We start from the raw sequence: 20,633 nt of genomic DNA, 5'->3' as shown, positions 1-20,633 counted from the left end.
AGAGAAAAAAAAAATTTCTTTTCTGTAAATCCTTACAAAAAAAAAATTTGTCCAAACGTGTCTCGCCTGTGTGATTTGATTCACCTGAAGTGCAAAAGCTAAGCACGATGCATAGTGCCAGGAGTGAAAAGTTAAAGGCGACATTACTCTAATAATTATTACTGCTTATAATGTAATCCGAGTACAATCCGTTTGTATCCGTTGTCCATTATTTGTATTACATTATTGTTCACAAGAATATTCAAAAAAGCTGTGCGTTTATTGCAAACTCCTACAACAAAATGTCGACAGTTATTATCCGAGATTAATCTCGTTGATCAACGTTTCAGAGTTCGGAACTTCCATCGATGTCTGGTAAAATATGGATAACGGATAACATATTTTCTTCTTTCCCAGTCCGTGGATGAGCTTTCGTTACCAGGAAGTCAGAACTTTCCCCGTATGGTGAGCTGTATTACCTGTAAATATTATTGGACGAAAGAGAAATATTTTCATTCCAATAACTTCACCAGACATGCCAATATTAACGTGGTAACCTATGTCTGTCTATCGCGGGAATCAAGTACAAAAGCCTGATGATGATTTGCGTTTGATAATTTGTCACAGTGTTGATTTCGGGTGTTCCTAGTATCAGGATGAGCAGAGACTGTACTAATTAACCAAACGAGGAGGTAGACCTCCCCCCCCCCTTCTGCTATAGCCAGATGTTCTTCTCCTTTGATAATAAATTCACTCCTCTGATAATAAATACACTGTTCTGATAATAAATAAAAGCGCTTCCGGGACTCGGTCCTGTTTCTTTCGGTTTTTAATTTCGGTAACCAAGGATTAAATAAATTAGGTTATTTTTTAATATTTAATTGATAGAACTCTCTATTTTATTATGGAATTTCAATGCACATGCTTTCAAACTTTGAATTCAGGACTGTCATCAACACAGGTGAAAGTTTGAACGGAATACTTATGCATAACGCACCGTAACATTACAGAGTGGTAAAATTGGTACTAAATCCCAAGTCAGCCCCTAGTAGACGCGAATCGAGTCCTTCGTAGAGCGAATGATTTTTGCTAATCTGTAATGCTGTTTAGAATATTTCGACGATACTATGATTTTGGAACAGCCACTTTGCTTTGTTGTGCAAAATTATTTTTATATTAATATTTTCTATTATAGCGAGTTCACTTGTACCTATCGCAGACAGCTGCCGGCTGCTTTGCCTAAACTCGAACACGTATTCACAATATGGTGTCTTTTGAAAATTTATGTCCACACACACGCACACACACGCACACAGCAATTGCAATAATATTTCTATTGTATTGTAAGTTTACATTTCGACACCAAACTGATTGAATTCTGCAAGGCCACCTGCTGTAGGCCAGATATTAGTTACACCATCAGGCATTATCAGTGTCTGATGGTGCCCCATTAGGTAATTTTAAACATTGCAGATCAATTCGTCACTATAATGCTCTCTGAGAAATATTTTTCAAGATGTCCCCCGTTTTTATCAAGGAATTCCATTGTCTTGCACGATCTGACCATCCTGGCTGTAGACCTTAGGGTGATATCCCTATTTGTTTTTTCTCGTTTCATCCGCTCTGCCAAAATAGTCCTGCCCCTTCCTCAGGTAATCATTACGAGTTCTGTTCCATTCCCTCCATCCCTCCCCTAATATCTTGACATCTTTACTGTGAACTACAGCAGCGTTTTTCACGGCAACTACATCCTGAATCTGACCAATAGTTTGGGATCTCTAGAAAGGTCATACCAAGGTTTACAAAGGCCTCTCTACAATAACTTGGTAATATTTAAACAAATAAAATTTAACACGAGTTCCTTTGCCGGAGCTCTGCCAACCCTTTCTTGTAGATTCCATGATTGTCTTGAATGTTTTTGCAAGTCGAGTGCATATTTGCATCAGATGAGAAGCATGGATTTAGTAAGTATAACATAGGCTAATACCGAAAATTTATATTTTCAAGACTATTACAATCAATATAAATCTGTCATAACTAAAAATAAATAAAAACATTCAAAGTTGTTTGTCCACATCTCTCAACAGATGGAAATACTTCCTTTGAAGGCAGTGTCTGAAATTATAAGTATTGGCAATGGGAGGTCGAAAAAAGTTTTTGTATATTAAAATAATGCAAGGGTTGTTTCCACTACTTCTGTGCAACGCGAATTTAGAAATTTGTAACTGAACGAAAAAAACTACAAAATAATGGTTCAGTTAGTTCCAGTCACTGCGTTCTACGGAAACACTGCCATCTATTGAGTGGTGTAGAAAGGAAAAACTTGAATGTTTTTCCCCTTTTTATGTATCACAGATTATATTATGTGTAACAGTTTTGAAAAAAAAATAAAATAAAAATAAAAAATACCGTGGTGTGTAAACCCTGTATTATACTGTATATGCTCCATACTATCAGGTAATTGGTTTAGAATATGATAAGGCTCTATCCCGGAGCCCGATATAAAAATTATTATTCCTTATGTTTTGTAAAAAAAACAACAAAAAAGGGGTCCCTCTTGGAAGTATCTGGCAAAACATCATAGTTCAGAAATTAGCGCCCCCTTTGGTGATGAAAACTGTCTCTTTTATGAATGAATATTAAAGAGCAATCTTAGATAATATAACTACAAACTGTATCGGTGGATTATGAGAATTAGTCTGATGATTCAGTCTTACCAGGGATGTACTTGATCCTAGGATGAATATCGCAGGTCTCAAAGATTGAGTAGTTGTAGTTCATGGGATTAATGTACGATGCATACGTCGGCACTTCGCGGTGAAGTTTCAGCATATCAATCGCCAGTTCTGGCATATCAGATACTGTCGGCTGAATAAGGTAATAAGGACATATAGTGAAAATCTGATTTTCAGGAATAATGCACAACAATTGAAGACTGGGATTAAAAAAGGCTGTTAGTGCCAAAATTTAAATTCCGAAGAAAATCGATGTAAAGGGGGAAACCGAAGAAGATGTATTCGAAGATACATCAAGTGCTACCTAGTGGGAGCTACAAAAAACAAACCAATTCTACAGCGTTTTTAAATTCCAGTCCTCAATTCGCAAACGCCATTTACTCATAACGCGTGATTAGTTTTATATGAACAAGAAACAATATTCTGTAAGGAGGCATTCAAGTATTACGTAAGCAGATTTTTAGCCATTTTTGACTCCCCACCCCCCTCTTATCAGCAAAATTTCGTCAGCAGATTAGAATATTTCATATCTACAAAAAGGGGTGGTTGATGACGTAAGCAACCTTCAAACCCCCCCCCCCCAACCCTTGTCATCAAAAGTCAGCAAATCCGAAACCCCCTCCCCACCTCAATGCTGACGTAATACTTGAATGACCCCTAAGTTTTTGATAAATTTTAAATTGAATAAACGAGAGTAAAATATGTTATAGGCATTACAAGATTAAATAATTTTTCTAAGAAATGAGTGAAATTTTAAGCTGGTAAGACATACGAAAATTCGCTGAGGAGGTGGGATTATGGGAATAACATCCCTTTTTCTCAAGAACTTCTCGTAATCCTCGGTAGCATCTCGAGCTTCTTTTCCGTATCTTCTTCCTATGAATCCGAACTTTCTCGGAATATAGCCTAGAAATGTAGGATTAGAAAAATAAGTTCTAAATTTAGCCAGAAATTTTCTATTTATAATTTAAAAATGGATAAATAGAGAGTTTCTCTCTCTGATGCATTCAAATTCGATGATAACGACATCGAATATTCCAAGGAATTTTGCCGTTATAAGCGAGGTCGTTGTCTTTTAAAGACATTTTTTTGGCAAAACATATAACCAAATACAATTTAAGAATGTGCATAAAAATGCTATTCTATTATGATCAGGGTGACCATATTTAATATAGAAAAATACGGTACAACACCAATAATCTGCAAATGATCAAAGAAATTGCCAATCTTTGATTATAATTAACCCATGGAGTGATATAGCAATACACCCCTGTGATACAGCATGCCTGTTTCAATGTATATTTTAGCGAAGGAATAATTAACATCGCTAATATATGATGAATACTTATAAGTTTATTCATGGAAACAGAAATTACAAATTATGCAAATTATCTCCATGCTCAATTCCAGTAGAGATTACGCATTAAAGAAAGCTTGGTATCCGCCCGTGCTCTTTGGCTGCCGGCGGGGGTTTCCGGAGTGCTCTGGGGGGGGGGTGTGATTGTGACGAGTCGGAGACGATGTTGAGTCCTGTGGCTTACGGGCCGGGCCCGGACATCAACAGAGTTTTTCCAGCATGGCCCATCCGCTAGGTAATCTGCTTCAGAGCAGGGGCTGTGTTTGGTGTCCTTTTGTGGTCCTTTGCGTATTTGGGAGGTCCGGTGACGCGCAAGGCTGGCCGGCGTTCGGCTTGTGGTCTTGGTGGCTGGCGGGGCTTTTTCTTTTTTTCCAACATGGCCTAGCCGCAAGGTAGCCTGCTTATATCTTACAAGGGACAGAGCGGGGGATATGTTTGGTTTTTGCATAGTCAAGCCTTATGCACCAACAAGAGCAAGCATGGCTCTTCTCTACACCATCTCAACCAAGTCAAAAGGTCAATTAATTTGATAAAATACAGTCTAGACAAAAAAAAGTAGAGGAATGTTTCAATTATGTCAAAAGTTATTCAGGGTCTATTTCTCGCTTGTGCAGATCAGGGCCCCCAAGTTTCTTGCTGCATTTTTATCTATATGCACGTACCCTCTGTCTCAAATAACACTATAAATATAAGGGATGCTACCCCAAAAACGTGTGTCTGCCAAGCCAAGACTCGAACCCAGACCCTCTTTCAAACCTGGCAAGCATGATACGCCACTGGAGATACTGCCCTATGCTTTTCTTATTTCATGCACTGTGACGCAGAAGTGCCTCACAGGTACAGTCCCACGAGAGTTTGCTAGGGAACCCTTGGTAAGATAATTAAAGTTAAAGATAATAAAAGTCTTTATCAGGATCCGTGGTCGTCTCGGGCCTCGGGTAAGCAATAATTTTTATGGCTTTCAATACAAAGGCAGCGGAACGAGAGTCTTCCTTTGAAAATGACCGAACATGTACGGATTACTTTACGCCGGCTGTGGCTTTTGCGGTTTATGTCCAACAAATACTTTTATTATCTTCAGACTTTTATTAACTTTAATTATCTTACCAAGGGTCCCCTAGCAAACTCTCGTGGGACTGTACCTTAAGGATCCCAGGGTCATATCACCAATGGTGTGGATTGTAGCATGTTTGATCAGTTCGCAAGAGGACCTGGGTTTGAGTCTCGGTGAAGACCAAATGTCTTTTCTTTCCAAGTTCATCTCGGCATGGTATCCAGAAAATATGTTTCCTTGATATATCTGGCTGAGATAAAACATCTCCCTCTCTCTATAAAAATCTCCATATAATTTCATATAAAAGCCTGTTCCCTCTTGTAATTCGGGCAACTTACGGAACCCAAGAGCACCGTGGTTCGATTGTCTGCAGAAAACGCAAAGTTTTACTTTGGAGAAGATAATTTATTTTAAAGAGCCTTATATCGACCGATTCTAATTACCTGCGTATCCGGGTACCATGATGTACCTCCTCTTGACATCTTTCACTGTGTACTCCCTATTCCAAATATGCTGATCAGGAAGATCCGGGTCTAGAACTTCCTCCTGCCTGTCCAAACTTATCTCTGCCATCGGCGCGAGGCGCGTACCAGCGACCCGGTGACTACGCATGATGTTGTACGTCATGCGACCGAAAGTGTCACCATACTGATACAGTAGTTTTGGCCCATATCCGGGCAGATATCCAGTGTACCTATGGTTATAATATTTTCAAATGATCTATCTAAAAATAATTAGTATTATTATATCACGCGATTCAGCATATCTGAAAATAATTGGAATTCTTATGAATGGTAATCATACTTAGGTATTCCGTGAGGCTCTGGAGTAGTCCACGGGTTCATAGGATTGTGGTATTCTTCAGTTCGAGGCATGATAAGAGCCTTTATTCGATATTTTCTCAGAGCCAGAAAATTTAGATTATATCAATCGATAAATTTCGTCTCATCGAAGACACTCTGTGCTACACCAAGACACGAAATTACGCACCAAATTAAAATGCCGAATTTTAAAGTAGCAATGTAATCTATCACACATTGTTAGTTCAACAATGCACTTGTTCGTGTGGAATCATCCTTGGAAACTACTTCACCAAACACCAACTCTGGGAAATATCGCTATATTACAATTTACTGTCATCAGTGAGATGGATTGGAAATGAAGGTGCTGTCTATCTGTGGTCGCCTCAAGCTTGTTAGGAAAAATATCTATATCTTCCATATTGTTCGAACCCGAGACCGTGACAGCATCTTACCATCACGCCACTCGGGCACATCTTTGGGAACTGGATGAGTCAGAGTTCACACCTGCAATTTGAAAAATAAACTTTTATCGGAAATGAATCCAGTATTGAAGAAAGGGTAAATGTATTGCTGACCAAAGAATGTCCATAAATTCCGTGGTTATACGTAAGTCAAACTGTGGTATCTGCACTCACAGAGCAAGATTCTAACAAGTAAACTCAACGGGATCCAGTACTCCAAATGAAACAGGAAACCCTATATCATGCCCCCCCCCAATGGTGGGGATGACAGGGCTCCAGCCCTGGGGTTCGGGTGATTCTCATTATTTTTCGTTTCCCCCCGCCATAAATCCATTATAAAAGGACCCCATGAAAATTCAGGTCGGGGGCCACCAAAGGTCACAGCCTAGGTGCCCTGCTCCAGGATATAGGGACATGCACTATATTACTGGAGAATACTAATATTATTTTTTTATTGAATATAAATTTTCGTTGTTTCGGAAAAATATTTCTTTCATTAATCATGAATTTCTATAAATTTTGTTTTTTTTTCCATTGAATATAAGTTTGATTAATTCCGAAATTATTTTTCCATTTAATTATTTCACTGAATCATTAATTCTCATTTTTGTAAACATTAAATATGAATTCTGAGGTAAATTTTAATTTTATATATGAATTTCCATCAATCTTTAATTTTTTCAATCAAAAATATGTATTTCCATTAATTTCAAAATTAATTTTTCATAGAATAAATGTCTTGATTTTCATTGTGAAATTTTTTTCTCTGGAAGTTTCAATATTTTTTGGGACGAAGTATTAGTACAACAGCAATGCAATCAAAAATAAAAATAATGCAATGTTTCTTTTACTAAAATAATAAAAGAAAAAGTCTGGAAATCAGCTATATTGATAAATACAAATACAAGGCCACAACAGCCATGCCAAAATGTCCAACGAGTTAACTAAGAAAAACATGCCCATAACAAATATGGATGTCATATACTTTTAAAAGATGATATAAAAATGATTTCAAACATCACATAATAAATAAGAGATCTATCGAATTGACAAATTTAACATGACTGAATCTTGTGTTCATCAAGTGGATTATTAGTATTTTTTTCTTTTTCTTATACATGAATTCATAGAGAATCTCGCGTCATAATTTGATCACCCGTGAGACACGAAGAGAGTCATTAAAACTATTTATTAAAATGAGAAGTATTTTATCATTCCTTCTACTTCAACACATCACATTCCTTAAGTATTTGAAATTCATTTCTAGTTGAGGGAAATGCTTACCCCCCCCCCTCTCCTAACTATCACTTACATTCAGAATATTCAATAGCTGCTTCTCTTTTCTTTTTGAGTATATGCCTGCTTTCACTATCTCTCTTCTAATGCATCTCTCATTCTCAGGAGATGAGAGCTTTCATGAATTCCTAAGCCTCTAAATATTCGCTCGAATCTCTTTGAACAAAAGCGAAAGGAGTTTGGCGAAATCAACGTAGAATTTTCCTCACAAATTCGAGACATTTTTAAAAAATACTTTTTTGCCGTGGAATAATTTCGTAAGAATTTGAAAATCCACTGTTTCCTTCATCAAAAAATATCACAAAATAGAATAAAATTTTCCCACAGTTGTTTACACACTAATTTTGTCTCTTTATTTAAATAATTAAAATTTTTCAATTTTGGGACGATGATTACAAGAAATGATAGAATATATTTAATTAAGATTGAATTTCGTGCATACTGAAATGACTTTCTTTATATGCTTAGACAGGTCTTCTTCCATTAAATTTCCGTTGTGTCATAGATTGCATGAGAGTCAGTTCTTTGCAATTTCTTCCCTTCAAGTTCACCCAGAGCAAACAGAAGAAGTGACAAATCATAATTTGGTCCTTTCTGTACAAAATTATTGAACAAATTATTGATCAACAGAATGTGTTGAAACACCGAAAAATATTAACAGAAAATCAGTTTTAATTCTGATTAATTCTTTCCGCTCAAAAATGTAACTTAACAAAATATAAATAAATTCCGAATCGATGAAAATTTCAAATTAGTAAAAGAAGTAATTTCACAACTAATGAAAATTAAGGCATGACAAAAAATATATATATTTTGTGAATCGATGAAAATTCGAAATTGATTTAAGATACAATTAGATAGTAAAGAAAGAAATAATTACGAATAAATTAAAGGTTGTACTAGCTGAAAATTCAGATTTAAGAAGAAACAATTTTCGAATTTCTGAAAGAAATAGTTTCGGAATTGGTGAAAGTATTTAACAATTCCGGTGGGCCCCTATTAGGTTCAGAACCTGCTAGGGCCTTGTTGACTCGTTGAAAGACCTTTCCACCCGTAGGGTCATCACTTTTATTTTTGCACCGGCTCTAATAAAATCTAATAGCCTAAGGGCAAGCCCGAGCTTATCATTCGGCTACAATATAACATAGAGTTGTCACACATTTGTCAAACATACACGTTTTGTTGAATTATAAATTTTCACAAAATGCGTATTGTGGAAGCTCCGCACTTCCCATCATTGCCAAAGTTGCAGCAATTTAAGCGATAATTGGCAACTTTACTTGACTTTGATCATTTTTGTATTCTGTAAGTAGCAACTCAACTTGCATTTGACAATTTTTTGGAGATAATTTGTGATATCCCACACGGATACCGATATGCTGTTTCCCGTATTTTTATGAACTATATATCGTCAATCTAGATATTTATTGCGTTGTGTGCATGGATAATTTTCTAGCGGACCGCGTTTGGAGGAATGTATTTTGTCCATCACTACTCTAATTCATAGACATAACCAAATAAACTGTGTTAGCAGTAGTTGTTAATATACAAGGTGCGTTTACTCTATGTTCTTATGAACGCACCTTGCAACTGCATACCCAGGGTGATGTTTTAAATAGAAATCCCGAATTTATAATATTCATGGGACTATAGAAGAATAGGAACATATCATATGAAAACCCCATAATATCAGAGAATGTAATGAAAGAAGAAAATACAATTTATTTCTTCCCAGCATTTTATTATGGTACTTGTGCCATGTGTTAGTTAATAATTTCGCGCGTAATAAATAATTTACGTATTAATTATATAATAAACAAAAAAAAAAAAAAACAAAGTGTGAAGAAGAAACACTCATATAAACGAAATAACTTGGAAGTATTTTATGACCAACCAACATCTAGATATGAAGTCATAAAATGGGTAATTAACCATGGAAAAAGTGTTCCAATGATAATTAAAATTCATTAACGTCCTAGAGAAGCACGATTATATGAACGAAATTCTCGTACCCTCAAAAAATTCTAAATTCATTATCAACTACTGATTCTCGAACACTTCATTCACCAAGACTTTTTTCGTTTTTATTGATTCTTTTGGTGAAAATTTACATGCAAGCAATAATTTTTAGGCATTTAGATATTACATTCTTCTAATCTTGGCTAGGATAAACACAATGATCGATCCGTTATAAGTTCCCGTAATCTTTTAATGCAATTACGTCGACGAGAAGAATCCGAACTAATCTGGGACAGACGTTTTATAATCTCTAAATTTTATAGTCTATCTCCTAAAGAGCCATAAAACGAGATTCCGTACGTATGAGTTGCTTTGCAGGCGATTTTCGTTTTTTTTTTTGCACCCACGAAATTACCGAGTTTTTAACGGTCTTCAAATCCAAAAATTGCTGAGCACGCTCAGGGGTGTATTTTACTGCCGAATTACCAAATTCTTCTCTAAAACTAATAACTTTGAAAGAATCCAGAAGGAGAGGAAAAATTATACTGGAGGTTGAAGAAGGGATCCGACATAAATTTTATGCGCCGCTGCTGGAAAAGAGATATTATTGGTTAGCGTTTTATCTTCAAATGGAAACTTCCAGCCTCAACGTAAATTAAGACGGTGTGGATAATAAATGCGGTTTTACAACTTAATCATTTCCCCCGTGAAGTTCGGAGAAAAATCGTGAATTCTAAGTTCGGAAGTTTATTCATATTACGGAACGTGATTTCTTGTTAAGAGATTTCCACGTATTTCCAAAACTCCTATCAGTTATCCTCTAGAACTCACATATTAATGTGTAAGCACTAAGCGGAAACCGAGAGATAATGGTGCTCTAATGCTTAAAATGCAAAACTTGAAGCCCATGCGTAATTTTTTGTTTCTTTCTGCAGCGTTTGCAGCACCTAAAATTATATTTGTTATATTGCTAAAGAGTTATAAATCTTGTGGAATTAATTTAGTTAATTACACCTCTGGTATCGTCTCTGACTTGCTAATTTCCTAGTACAGATCTCTACTCGTACGATTAGGTCCTTGAGGATTTATAGTTGCCTTATTATCTATATTATTCAAATATAGCCGAAAAATAAGTTTGCGTTACTTCATAGACTTATTTGGACTACGAAGTGTTTGATTTTATTATTTGCATTTTGGTCATTCCTCGGTATAACGAGCTACTATCTTCTATGGAGATAGGGACAACGGCTATGTTGGTATTGTACTTTATCCACCAGGTAACAAACTGGCGGTGGGTGATAAGGACAGTTGAGTCAAATGATAATCTTCAGGTGCTACCATAATAAATCTTACCAGCTTCTAAGGTGATGGGGGAATGTAAAATTATGTCGGCTGCCCAGAAAAAAACCTGGTCACTGTCCTGTTAGCCACTAACCATGAAACAGGTGCGTTAGCCTGCCAGCAAAAATACTTTAGACATTCGGACCAGGGTCCGTCCAAATGCGCCATAACAGTTCTCTCCAAGTTGAAAAGGCAATACAGTGATGCTTTGGCTAACGAAGGTAATTCGTTCCGGAATCACATTAGTCAGAAGAAATGTGATTCCCCATAGGTTTTTATGGGAAATCATTTTATTCGTTCCCGGTTCTGCCCAAAATTTAAAGATGTTTTATGAAACATTTAAGCATTGTAAAAAAAGTAAAATCTGACCGATGGCTGCAACTGACTCATCACACTATTGGATTCATGAGAATTTACAAGCATATGAGGAACTGAAGTTTATTTATTTATTTGCATTATGTACAAAGCCCAGCCGGGTTCTTCGGTGTCCACCTATGCCACTGTGGTGGTCGAGTGGTTATAGTGACGGACTTCCGGGTTCGAACCACACAGTGGTGGTCGTCTGAAGATGGATTTATGTGGTTCCCAACTACAAGGCGCGAATGCGAGCCGATCTCCACGTTAAAAAGTCTCGCCACAGAGAGCAACAGGCCTACAACCTTACAAATATTCAATCATTACACTTCACTCACAATTTGAAGTATAGATGGCAGCACTGAAATATCATACACAACACTAGCTACACACTCAGACTGTTAGGTGTACACACTCACTTTGTTCCAGACTCTGCCACGAAGCTGGGCTGGAAGAGATCTCGGCAACGGGATAAGTCCGGTGGCAGAGACCCTGGCGTTCATTCATTCATTCGGTGTCCACCTATGTTTTTGGCGTCGGTCCCATCCGATGCCTCATACATGAAGATGAAAAATATAACCTCCTGGAACGTTCGGTTCGATGTTAGGAGTCTTCTTACCTCGTGCCCTGGAAACATTCAAATCTAGGCATCTCTTTTTTTCCTCTCTTACTTTCAGCTTACTCTCTCAATTTACATCAAAATTGTTTGAAAACGTTGAGATTAATGGATATACATCTGGAGAATGATTCCGTGGTGGACATAAATTGATCAGGATCGAATGAGAATAATTCTGATGATTATTTGCGTGAAATTTCAACTCAAAACTAGGTGGTGTTGGGTTTCACCGACATACTTATCGAAAATTATCTTCGTTAGCCGCAAAATTCATAAGCTGAGGTTAAGATATCTCTGTATTTCAATATTAACATTTTAGCTGCGCAAATTGCCGGAAACATGCCCCCTATTATTCTCTATCTCTCTCTGCGCAAGCAAAAAATACAATTTTTTCAGGTTATTATTATTATTTTTGCAAAAGACAGGTTACACTTAAATTCAGATATTGCATAAATTGAATACCATCGAAAAAGAGGGGGGGGGGGGTACAAGCAAACAAACAGACCACGGGAAATGAAGAAGGGTGGGGAAATAGAGAATTTATTCGTACGCCATCTATACGTCATTTTACGAATTTATCTAAAAGAACATGACTAAGACCATCATTCACTCCACTACGTAAAAGAATATCTCTCGCAATCTTAATCAAAATACATTCTCTTTGTATAGGCCTTGACCAATTATACTTTACAAATAAATAATCCAAGAGCCATGGAAGCAAGAGGCACTGTAGAATTTGAATGTGTAGAGTGACTATATATTTCTGGCTCGAAACATCTGTTCCAATGTCATCAAATTTATGAGTTTCTCTCGGAAGAACATAAATAATTAGTATTATTCTTCTTTTAATATATTATATGACCAGGCGAAATTAATTGAAAACGACATTTCAGAACGTGAAAAAAAAAATCGCCATCTAGCGGGTTGCCGCTAATTGAGAATGAACTGAAGTATTAAATCCCGTTAGAAGCAAAGTTCAGTTGGCGTTTTTTTTTAATCTTCGTATAGAGGGATGTTAACCTTGTAATTACGTGTTATTTTCGCCTCACTGTATTGGCAAATTTATCATCAGATCTGTAAAGCTTTATCCAAACAAGAGCGATTGGGAAAAAATTGTTTTCCCAAAATTAACTGTTTTTTGCCAAAAATTTGGTACATTTCTTCCCTTCTCTGTTAAGTCAAATATTTTGAGGAAAAGGGCAAGGGAAAGAATTTGGTTTGTATAGCTTGAGCTCTTTGATTACTCTCATGGTTATGGGATTGTCATCAGCTCAAAAACGCCAAGTTTTACGTTTGGTGCACGTTTGATGAATTTGGCAGGATTCGAAATTAACGCCATGAATTTGTAATGTGTTATAGCCTGACTCCAATATTATTGGCAAATCGAAAAACTGAAAACACTTTTCCATATTAGTTTTTCTCAAGCGATCACGTATCTGGCGGTCGATGGTATCCAGCCTGTATACTTCTCAAACATACTCATAAATATTTTAAATCCTAGTTGTGCAAAATACCTACCAATAAAAGTTCAGTCATTGGATGTAAAACTAATGGATATAAAACATCGCGGAAAATATTTTCCGGCATCAAATTACTCCAACTATCAAAGTGCTTTCAATCTGTACTCACTTGTATAAAAATGACAAACACATTCTATAGTAACCAAATACATACTATGATCCGTAGGAAAGAAATGTTGAAATGGATATACGTATATTGGATGCTTCAGAGTGTTTCGTTAGATACACAGCGTAATAAAATGCAACCTGACAAATACCGATCCTTTTCATAAATACTACCCATTGACACCTCTCAGTGAACGATGCACGTCGCATATTTTTAGTTCAATGTTTGTAAAATACTGTCATCGAGGGAGAGGATGAGTACGTAAAATATATTCCATTTTACATTACATATTTACGAAAACATTTACATCTGACGTAAGAGACGGGCATGCTTTATCGCTTTCCGTTTCAGTGTCCGTGTTTGAAATCCTTTTGGGAACTGCACTAAATGAATAGATAAATAAATATAACGCTGAACTCTTGGCTACGGATCGGGGAAATGATTCCGGACAAAGTGAAATTCTACGGATCTCGATGCAAGTCATTCCACACAGAAGAAAAACTAGTTCATGCATTTAAATCGCACATTATTTTACTCTGCTACGGAAAACTTCCGCACGGTGATGGAACAGTTTAACCTCTCAAATTCTTTTTCTACGTATTTTTCCTTCGTAATAAAAAAGAACTAACCCATGAATTCGACACATTTTCTTCTTCGTTACCGAAAAGAAAACGAGGAATGGTTTCAGGGAATGATTTTGTATCGTTTTTCAAGATATTTTCTACTAAAGGTGTATCGTGGGGTTCGTGAAGAAAAATAATTATCACCTATGGGTTATAAATAAATGTTATGCGGCGAAATTCTAGCAAACAATACCATGTGTTCTAAAAGTATAGCAACGTGTCTCAAAACGTGTTAGAGAAATATCTCAATTTTTTTCACGGTTTAAACTATTGTTGATGTGTCGCAAAATATTGGTGATGCGTCGCAAAATATTGGTTATATGGGTCACAGAATATTGGTGATATGGGTCACAAAATATTGGTGATGCGTCGCAAAATATTGTTGTTGATGTGCTCAAAACATTTTTGATGGAGTCAAAATATCGTGATCGATGTTCGGTCCGAGATACGCTAATTTTTTTGTTGCTCGGAAATTTACTGTATCTTACATGGTAGCATTTTGTTTAGTCATTCCGCGTATAATGATTCCGCGTATGAAAATAATTTCGTAATAAATGAAGAAAAATAATTTCAGAACAAATGAAGAAAAATAATTTCAGAATAAATGAAGAAAATAATTTCAGTACAAATGAAAAAAAATAATTTCAGTACAAATGAAAAAAAATAATTTCAGAATAAATGAAGAAAAATAATTTTTTTTTAAATATGTGAAAGAAATAATTCTAGCATAAATGAAAGATTGATTTCCGAAAATAAATAAAAAATAATTTCAGAATAAAGAAGAAATAATTTCAGAATAAAGAAAAAATAATTTCAGAAAAAAGAAAAAATAATTTCAGAAAAAAGAAAAAAATAATTTCAGAAAAAATAAAAAATAATTTCAGAAAAAATAAAAAATAATTTCAGAAAAAAAAATAATTTCAGAAAAAAAAATAATTTCAGAAAAAAAAATAATTTCAGAAAAAAGAAAAAATAATTTTCAAAAATAAACAAAGAAAATAATTATAGAATGAATTGATGAACCATTATAAATTGCAAAAGTTGGTGGACCCCGGACTTCGTGGGAAGTTTCCATTTGGCCCGTTGTGTCTGTAAGGTTGACGACCCTTGATATAGGGTGTCCATAAGCAAAATTTACTTGTTCTGGGCCGTCTGCAGCCTCAACCCGAAAGAAAATTGTGAATCTTTCAGAACGTCTTTCAATGTGATTTTCATGCGCAAGTATTTTAATGTGACTTTCATACACCATTATTTTAATACAATTTTTATACATATATATTTTAATGGACTTCCATAAGCAGGTATTTTTATGTGATTTTCATACACAAGTGATTTTTTTTTTCATTTTCAGACACAAATATTCTGCTCGATTTTCTTGCACAAACATTTGTATGTGATTTTCATACCAAATCAATTTTATGCGGCTTTCATAGTCAAGTATTTTATTGTGATTTCCATGCACAAGTATTTACTTTTGCAATTGTCAATTTAATTGAAATAGTGAATGTTACGAGTCTTGTATAAAAATAAAAAAATGTGACTCATTCTAGTTTTACTACACGAATCACGAGTAACATTCCCTTCAGAAAGAGGATTCAGTAGAAATGTCACACGGAGAGCTAAAAAATTACAAAAATGTGGGGACAATCTAATCCGTAAACGAATGCCAAATATAATGTCTTTGAAAAGAAATACCTTAAGAATATATTTCTTTCTTTCAACATATGGCGATATTTAAAGAAAAAGTAAATAAAATGGTGATTTAAAAACCATTCCCAACTCGATATTAATGTCACTTTGAAATTCGCAGTGAACTATTCTGATAAGGAAAATAATAAAAAAAATATTAAAAATTAAGTAAAGAGTAATACGTAGGGATTCTTTTTTTTCCCCTATCGGGGTTCAAACACATTAGGAATTCATTAAAATTCAGAGCTATAAATATAAATTTTCTTTTTTTCTTCTTATTATTATTTCCTTACACATGAGATGAAATGAGAAAGTGAAATAAGTTATAGGTGATAAAATCCCGCAAGAAAATTAAATTCTCTTCGGCTCTTTATCGCAGGCATTATGCGCGAGTCAATAAATTTAAGATGGAAATTTATTCCGAAAAGTGTGTGTGTGTGTATCCGACTTTCGAACTAAAAATCAATTAAGCTCTGACCTACTTCTGATTGTCATGGATATAGCGGTTACAATTAAGCGTCGAAGGGAATTTAATTCATTTTCCCGAGGATTAATTTATCGATTTATTAGTAAAGAAGAAAAAAAAATTCGAGCACCTTTTTTTCTCCTTTAGGGCTTACTTACCGTCAACCGGGGTAACTTTAGGGCAAGAATTGCACATTTCTTAATATGATTTGCAGACTGTGAGTCAGGGGTCTTCAACGTATGGCTTACAGGCCACAAATGCCCTTGGAGCTTTTTGTTGTGGTCCATCTATCATTTAAAGGAAAATGGTTGAGGGCATTGAAACGAACTTAATTTCTTCCAGTACTAATGAAAGAAATAATTCTAGAAACTGAAAGGAATAATTCTAGAAAATGAAAGAAATGATTGTAGAAAAAGAAAGAAATGATTGCAGAAAAAGAAAGAAATGATCCTAGAAAATGAAATAAATTATTCGAGAAAATGAAATAAATTATTCGAGAAAATGAAAGAAATAATTCCGGAACTATAATTGATGAAAATTCATATTCAGAATTACTGAAAGAAATAATTTTAAATTTCTTAAAATAAATATTTTTACATTTTTTAAAATAAATATTTTTACATTTTTTAAAATAAATATTTTTACATTTTTTAAAATAAATATTTTTACATTTTTTAAAATAAATATTTTTACATTTTTTAAAATAAATACGTTTGAATTTTTAAAATAAATACGTTTGAATTTTTGAAAGAAATAATTTTAAATTTTTGAAAGAAATAATTTTAAATTTTTGAAAAAAATAATTTTTGAATTTTTGAAAGAAATAATTTTTGAATAAAATAACTTATAAATCCATAAGAGAAATAATTTCATAATTCCTTATAGAAGTTATTTTTCACAATCAATAAAAGAAAAATCGCATAATTCTTGAAAGACATGATTTCAAGATATACTGAGAACGAAAATATAATTTCAGAAATATCGAAATGAATAATTAAAAAAATCATTTAAATCGATTTCGGATTAAAATTCAGCTCAGAATGAATTAAATCAGTAATTAATCACAAATAAATTCAGAATCAGTGACAAAAAAATATTTAAGAACTAATCAAAATTGATAATTCATAAAAAAATATTTTCAGACTCTATCATTCTCTAATACGTCAGAAAGTTCCAGTCTCTTTAGTTACATCCGCAGGGGCACGAGTTTCCATAAAGGATCTTTGAGGAACCAGGTTTGCTGATGAGTGCAGCCTTGGTAGCAAGCTGTATCCTATCTTTGTCAAGCTGATGGGTTGCAGATACATTCTGTTATTTGGAAGACTTCACCTGAGAGATCTACTTCGCTAAACACTAACTCTGGCCATATCGCTATATTGCAATTTAGTGCCGTTAGTGAGATGGGTTGGAAGTGAAGGCGCTGCCTATCGGTGGTCGCCTCGAGTTCGTTAGGGGAAATATCTTATCTATATCCTCCCTTGGGTTCGAACCTGGGACCCAGACAACAACCTTCACGATGGTAGACGAGCATCTTACCACCATGCCACTAGGGCACACCTGAGAGAGCTGGTTCAACTTGTCAGTTCATTCTTATTGGTATATTTTTTAGAATTAACAAGTTCCATCTGTGATTTCCTCTCTGCTGCTTTTAGCTGAGCTGTTGAAAGTACATTTACACCAGGGACAACAGCATCACGAGTAGGGATCGTGTGCTTTTTATTTGCTTTAAATGTCGCATTATCACCAACAAGGTCAGCGTTTGCATCTTCACTGTTGATAAATAAATCACAAATTCATTAGGTAGATTTTCCTCACAATAATTATTTTTAGACTTTTTCTTAGAATTTCTTATTTTTTCTAGTTTTATTTTTTAACACATTATCCTTCAGATAAGGAGTCACAGATTTACAATCAACATCGCTTATGATATTATTGACATTAGCATCAGAATTTTCAGGAGTGCCAACCATATCATCATCATTCTCTGTAGTGACCAGAATTGGGGGTCATAATCAGAACATGGGATCAGAAGTTACTCAAAGGAGTATAAACATTAGAAATTATAATACCAAAGGTTAAACAGTTCAAACCACAATCACTGCTCAAGGAATCAGAGCCATTAAGGTCATTAGATACATTGAGAACGTCCATGACAGTGATCACCCCTTTTTCACAGTAGCTAACCTGTCATTAGCGCATGTATTATCGTTCAAGAAATAGTTTGAAGTGGCAGACTCATTTGGGGCTGTGTTATAGCCACTAACTCTTTAGTCAGCTGACAATTGTACACTGTCCACATGAAAAATGCACATAACAAACGATATAGAAATGAAAGTGTACATAACAAATGCAGTAAAATAATACAGCTACATTAGTATGATAATAATACATCAATAGTTACCATTTTATGCTAATTTTTTAATCAAAAGAAATAAAAATAGTTTTGAAAATGTCAGGGACCGCTGGTTCAAAATCGTGAAAATTGATTCACAGAAAACATTTTTTCTTATTCGTGGTTCTTTAATTGATTACTGGTAGATGACGCCCTCACAATGTGTCTCGGAGTTCCCTTACGTCCACAAAAAAGAACAGAAATACAGTGTGGTACCTCACGTTACTTCAGTACTTCTTTCCAAGAGAGACGACGTAAGTCGAGGTGAACCTAGCCAATGGCAGTGTCCTACTTTTCCTCAGAAAGAGGTAAATCTGCGGAATTAAATTTCTGCACAGGGTGGCTTATATTTGATGACTTGATGGCATTGACCTTTTCCTAAAAGCTTTTCACCTGTCGTTTTTGAATCGATGTGCCTGGAGGCACGATTTGGTTTCTCCGTCAAACCCAAGATGTGATTCTTTCGGGGCAAGATTTCTGTATGAAAAAAAGAAACACCACGTGGAAAGCTTTCAATATTCGATCAAAATGAGTGTGATTCGGAAAAAAAAATCATTTTAGAACGAGCCCACGCGTAAATGCGGCGGGACTCAAGCTGGACACTTGTCACCTCATACAGAATCCCCAACACTTCTCCCGAAGTATGGGTCCCTAAGAGCTGCATAGTGTATGTTTTGTCTTTTGTTCTGTTGTCTTTACTTTATTTTGTATTCATGTATTTATGTGTGCTGTTTGGAATTGAATAAAAAAAAAGTACATTTCTAGACCAGCGCTATTCAAATAATTTGCCTTCTCCCCTGCCCCGCTGGAAATATTTGTGTTTGCCATAGATCCCCATGTCCCCATATGTTTTGACAACTGAAGAAAAAGGACAAGGACCCTTAATATATATTCAACAGGTCCATTATAGCTCCTCACAATTTCTGAGTAAAAAAAGATCTTAGTTTGAAAGAAAATAAATTCAGTTTTTTTGAACCGACTGCAGGATTATCATATTTAAAAACCAGTTAAGTGGAAAAGTAAAACAAAATGATCCTGTTTCCATACATAATGTTTGACCAAACGGGACATATGGTCATCCCACTTATAACCGGGATTCTTTTCAGATGCGGTCATTGTTATCAAAAACCATGAATGGCGATGTGATCACATTAATTGGCGTGCTCAGTATAATACTTTTTAAATTAACCTATACAGAAATGTCTCTGAACAATGCCAGTAGCTACTGAATTTGTGACATTGAGAGATAGAAGCAAGCATCAACAGAGAAATTTTATATGTGCGTGGAAATGTATTAAAGGATTAACCGGTACACTCCATTTCACTATGTATAATTGCTACGAAATTATTGATCCACAACTGCTGTCACTGGTGCAGGTGGGAGCACGAACGAATTTATGAGTGACAACCTATTTCATTGAACTCGCTCATTTAATTTGCCGTTTGCTGTTTCGAATTTCATCGCGACGATATAGGAAAGCCCCCCACCCGCTAGTTTACTGTTTAAGAGCAAACGTGCGACGTTAAGTACACAATTCGGACATCGTAAATCTTGCTGGTTATTCATACGTCGCACAAACCATTATTATACAACGGAGGAAATTCAGCGGGTGTCATTTGCTGTGCGTTGTTACGTGTTTGTTCCCACTTACTATTTCGCATCCATCATGGGATCGCCGGCCCGTTTCGAAACGCTGCGTTTCCGAATCCCGCCGCTTTCTGTTTTAGACATTTGGCATTTAGCACTTGATGAGTTCCTCAGGGATGACTAATGAGGCGACGGGGAATTTAATAATTATAGACCGAGTTGTAGCGTTTCATTAGGAAGAGCCTACCATCACAACGCGAAATTAGGTCCCGCGCATGGATAAGTTGGTTACGT

The sequence above is a fragment of the Pholcus phalangioides genome, unplaced genomic scaffold, assembly GCF_987345545.1.
Source record: "Pholcus phalangioides strain wild (caught in Gottingen) unplaced genomic scaffold, Ppha-v1.0 ptg000008l_1, whole genome shotgun sequence".
NCBI classification, from domain to species: domain Eukaryota; kingdom Metazoa; phylum Arthropoda; class Arachnida; order Araneae; family Pholcidae; genus Pholcus; species Pholcus phalangioides.
Note: the sequence above shows the minus strand (reverse complement) of the source record.